Here is a 6,000-nt window from a genome sequence, read left to right on the forward strand (position 1 = left end):
TGAGAAGGGTCCACAGATTTTCCCAGACTACCCAAGGGGTGCACGACACAAAGAAGTCAAGAACCCTTGTTTTAGACATAATCTTTCCATTAATAGCAAGGGAAAGAAAATCATAATGTTAAGTGTCATACCAAATGACCATTGTTTACACATTTCAGTAGAACATAAGATCCCCGAGGCCAGCATCTGCTTTGCTTTGTTCTCTCTTAACCCAGAACCTGGCATATTGTTGAAACAAAAATGCTTATTTGGACTGATGTAAACTGAATTCATGCAAATTGTTCAGAATTCTGCATCCCTAGGAGCCAGTCAGTAAGGTATTTATCATCAGTTAGGCTTTGGATGAATGACCAAAAGGCATCTGTAAAGGAACAACATGTCATTTGTTGTCTTTAAATAGTCATGAGAGAAAGCTTTTCATACAGAGAAATTTGTTTCCTCACTGGAACATTAAGAACTATGAGATTCAATTGATTTCATCAGAATTCTTGAGACAGGAGGAAAACAGTCTCTTGGTGAACATCCGCTCAAGGCTGGTGCACAGGTCAAGTATCTTGGATTGGGAGAATAGGGTCTCTTCTGTTGTTGTTGTTGTTAGAGTCCATTTGATAGCCAAATCATAGTATTGTGAATAAAGGCATTTCTTTTCTATTCTTCCATACTTTGCTATCACCCTGGAGAGACTTGGGACCTTGATTGAGTCAGTGCTAGCTGTTCTCAGAGACAGCTATTGATTTGTTTCTTTTTTTTTTTTTTCTAAATGGAGTGTAGGGGATGATTGCATGGGAGAAGAGGGGCAAGAAGGGGAGAGGTCAAAGGAGATTTGCTCATTTCAAGAATCTGTGCCATCTGTCATCCTAATGCATTTCCCATTCTTCCTGATATTTCCATCTATCCTTTTATAGCATCCTAAAGATTAGTGGCACTTTCCTACCCTGGAGCTTTAGTACTAAGCTTTAAAGTTTACCAGCTGTAGGACCCAGACAAGTCACTTAACCATTTGATTTCTTTATCTACAAAAATGGGGATGATAATAGCATTTACTTCCCATGGTTTTAGTTAGAATAAAATAAAATAAGATTTCTAAACTGCTTTGGAAACTGAAACATATAAATGCTAGCTATTAGAATGTGATAATAGGATAATGATGAGAAATGTCTTGCTTTTACATTTTTGTCCACATTGTTTAGGATTGTATGTTGTAATACATAGTAATCATTTACATTTCTCTCTTTTTATTCTTTCATTTGGTCATTCAATCATTCATTCAGACAAAATTTTGCTTAGGGGTGACCTCCTTTGTAGGGAGAAATTACCTAGTCCCATTTCTTCATTTTACAAAACTTTCTAGAGAGTTTCAAGGATTTTTACAAGGTCATGTAGTAAGCAGTAAGTTCAAGACTCAAACCCAAATCAAAACCAGTGTCCCTTCCACTCTTCCACTGGAAGTTGGATGGTGATAAGCAGTTATATAGAGGCTATTGTATGCCAGACACTTTGCTAAGTGTTTTTTACAAATATGATTTCATTTGATTCTCCTAACAATCCTTTGAGATAAGTGCTATTCATATCCCCTTTTTACAGTTAAGGTAACTGAAATGAACAAAAGGTAAGTGACTTATTTAGGATCATATAGCTAGTAAATGTTTGATTTCAGATTTGAATTCGAGTTTTCCTGACTCCAGGCTGAATGTTCTATCCACTGAACAACCACCTGTTTGAAAAAAAAAAAAGGAAACATTAAGGATCTCTCCCAAATTTCCTGGCTTCAAAATGTCCTCTGACTGCCACAAATGCCCATTTATTGAAGATAAAATCTTTGTTCATTTTAGTTTTTTTTTTTAATGGTGCAATTTGGGAAGCTGTTTAACTATATCAGTAAAATATGTTCACTTTATCAGAAGTTTACTTTCAAAGAGGCTCTCTACCCAAGGGTGACCTGGCAGATGGATGTTCTGTTTCCAAATATAGAGCAGCTAAGAATATAACAATCACCCACAAAGGGTCATGGTTCCTCAGAATGAATACTTGGTCTGCTGCTTTTGATGACCTTGGAGATTGTCTGAATTTGGATAAGTCCCTCTTTTCTGTGAACCATTTCCCCCATCTTTAAAGAGAGGACTATGGACCAAATGTAATAGAAATTTCCTCCTAATCTGACATTCTATGTTCTAGGATCCTTCTTACCTCTGACATTAATGTCCTTTTTAATTCTGATATTTTCTGTTCTTCGGTTCTTCTAGCTCTGTTGTTTTGTATTTTAAAATCCTTCCCAGCTGGAAGATGCTTTATTCTAAAATCCCTCCCAACTTTGACACTCCCTGTTCTAAGGCCCCTTCCAATTTTAACATTCTTTGTTTTAAGACCCTTCTTAGTTCTGACATTCCTTGTTCTAAGGCTCCTTCCTGATATTCTCTCTTCTAGGATTTTTTTATCACTATTTTTTTTTTGTTCCAGAGGACTCTTTCTAGCTCTTCTATGTGTTATTCTAAGCTCCTTCTGAGCTATAACATGTACTGTTCCAAGGTTCCTTCCAGCTCTAATGGTCTAGATACTAAGGCTAATTCCAGCTGACATCCTGTTTTCTAAGATGCTTTCAAATGCTGACATCCCACATTCTACGCGCCCTCTCAGTTCTCATGTGTTAAGATTTTATGACTTAAAATCTCAGATTTAAGTTGCTTAAGCAGCTTAAGGTGCCCCTCCTCCCAGATGGAAAAGGCCAATATCATTTCTGCAGGGAAGCAGAAAGAAGGACACAACAAAGTACCAATCATTCTGAATGGAGTTGGTGATAAAAAACCTTTTCACTAAGGCTTGTCAGGAGCAGAGAAATTAACCACCAGATCCAATGATGGAAAATGGTGACTCTTGCTATGAGATTTCACTTGCAGGAATACAGTGTGTCATTTATTAGCTTGACTGTGTTATATTGTTTCCTATAACGATAAGTCTAAATGAATCTTTAATGACTGAGCACTGTATCTCTACAGACTTGGAAGTGGCAAATTAAACTGGCCATCTCCATCTGGAACATCTGTTTGCTTCCAGAGCTGTCTGTACAGACTGAGTGGGTGATCCTTTAAAGAGATAGTAGGAACAACTAGGTGACACAGTGGATAAGAGCACTGGAGCTGGAGTCAGGAGGATCTGAAATCAAACATGTAATAGTTACTAGCTGTGTGATCCTTGGCTGGTCGCTTAATCCTGATTCCCTTACAAATAAAGAAACAAATGAATGGATGAAGAAATACATGAACTTGTGAAAATTTGGGATTTTAGATGGTAGGAGAGAAGGTCGTTATAAATGTTGTTGGTACTGGTGACCCAGCGTGTTTAAATGGAAAGCTACTTGGTAGAGAAAAATAAACTCAGGGCTGAGCTAGACTTTTTGGAAAATTACTTTCTTTTTCTGACCTCAGTTTATCTATAAACTAGGGAGTTGAACTATGTAACCTTTAGGCTTCCTTCAATTTATGGAATGTAAAAATAATTTAGTCACTGAAGAACTTGACTCGGAGTTTAAATAAAAAATTACCTAAATTCAGGTCCTGTCTCAGATACATCCTAGTTGTTTCACTCTGGGAAACATTTTCCATCTGAGTCTCTTAAAATGGGGATAATGATAGACCCTAACTTGTATTTGCTGGAATGATTGGATGAGATAATGAATCAAAAGCATTTTTAAACACTCAAAGAATTATTAAAAATCAGTTATCATCATCATTTTCTGATTTTAGGCAGCAAAACTTATTCTAATGATATGAAATTAGGAGATAAGATTTCAAATCTAGCCTACATATAATATGGATTTTCAGTGTTTTCCGTTAACATGAGTTTTGAATAAAGGTAAGGGAGCAACATGGATTGCTATTATAATAAAAAAATAGGATATAATAGCCTCAAGTTTATAACATAGGATATATACCTATAAATGTTATAACATACGATACACACATACACACACACAAACATATAAATATGTTAAAGCAACTATTGATGTTTAATCTAAAAAATATTCTAAAGGAGTTAACAATCTGTGAATATTTGAAGAGTCTAATCTACATCTGAATAGTTATAATTATTGAGAAACTTTTCCTGACAGCTTTGCCAAACCGGACCTCTTTGCAATTTTATCACACTGATCCTAGTTCTGCCCTCTGGAGTCAAGCAGAACAAAGATAATCCCACTTCAACAAGATAGCCCTTTGAATGTCTAAAGAGTTGTCACAACTTTGAAATGGAAATAGACCTGTTCCATTTGGTCCCATAAGAACAATGCTCAATGAGTAAAAGTTTCAAATAGGGAGAAAAAAAATAGATTCAGTGTATGTATGGTAGGTAGGTGGCATAAGGGATAAAGTGCCAACCTTGGAATCAGGAAAACTTATCTTCCTGAGTAAAAATCTGTCCTCAAATTCCTACTAGCTTTGTGACACTGGACAAGTTACTTTACCCTGTTTGCCTCAGTTTCCTCATCTGTAAAATTAGCTAGAGAAGGAAATGGCAAACTATTTCAGTATCTTTGGCAAGAAAATCCCAAATGGAATCAACTACAAATTCTGTAATGATAAAAATTTTGCCAAAATAAAATGACCCTTCTAGGGATACAATATGTTTTTCCTCATCAGAAGTTTTTAAACAGAGGAATATTGTATAGGGAGTACTTTTCACATATGGGTGAGACTATATCATCAAGGAAACATTTTGTAATCTGAAATTCTATTATGATGATAAAAGATTTGCTTTAGCTCTTAACTTTGGGGAAAATTGCCATTCTAGCTGTCCATCACAATAAGATTGTCTGGAATATGAAATTTTGAGAAGAACAATGATTATTTTCTATAATTTCTCCTTGTATAGAATTAGTCTGAGTATATCAGTGGACCTTTGTCTGATCTCAAGGGTCTATATGAATAATTTAATTCAAGGAAAATTGCTTGAGTATTTACTATGGGTCAATTAACCAATAATAGCATTACAAAGTTGATAATCTCCTTAAAGTCAAAGGCTAACTCCATCCAACATTTGTATTCCAAATGCTTGGCAGAATGCATGCTACATAATAAGCACTTAAAAAAAACTAATAAATAAATGCTTTTCCATCCATTTGCACAGGGTCTTTCCTCTCGAGGGAAAAGCAGGCATGCAGATAAATGTTCTTTGAATTTGCTGTTATTCAGTCAGTTTCCCTTTATGTCTGACTGCCTGTAACCACATTTGGGGTTTTCTTGACAAAAATACTATAGTAAAAAAAAAAAAATCAAATGAAGGTGGTCTAGCTGTACCTGATCTAAAATTATATTATAAAGCAGCAGTCACCAAAACCATTTGGTATTGGCTAAGAAATAGATTAGTGGATCAGTGGAAAAGGTTAGGTTCACAAGACAGAATAGTCAACTATAGCAATCTAGTGTTTGACAAACCCAAAGATTCTAACTTTTGGGATAAGATTTCATTATTTGATAAAAACTGCTGGGATAACTGGAAATTAGTATGGCAGAAATTAGGCAAGGACCCACACTTAACACCATATACCAAGATAAGATCAAAATGGGTCCATGACCTAGGCATAAAGAACGAGATTATAAATAAATTAAAGGAACATAGGATAGTTTATCTCTCAGACTTGTGGAGGAGAAAGAAATTTGTGACCAAAGATGAACTAGAGACCATTACCGATCACAAAATAGAAAATTTTGATTATATCAAATTAAAAAGCCTTTGTACAAACAGAATGAATGCAAACAAGATTAGTAGGGAAGCAACAAACTGGGAAAACATCTTTACAATTAAAGGCTCTGATAAAGGCCTCATTTCCAAAATATATAGAGAACTGACTCAAATTTATAAAAAATCAAGCCATTCTCCAACTGATAAATGGTCAAAGGATATGAACAGACAATTTTCAGATGAAGAAATTGAGACTATTACCACTCACATGAAAGAGTGTTCCAAATCACTATTGATCAGAGAAATGCAAATTAAGACAACTCTGAG

The sequence above is a fragment of the Antechinus flavipes genome, chromosome 3, assembly GCF_016432865.1.
Source record: "Antechinus flavipes isolate AdamAnt ecotype Samford, QLD, Australia chromosome 3, AdamAnt_v2, whole genome shotgun sequence".
In the NCBI taxonomy this organism is placed as follows: Eukaryota; Metazoa; Chordata; class Mammalia; order Dasyuromorphia; family Dasyuridae; genus Antechinus; species Antechinus flavipes.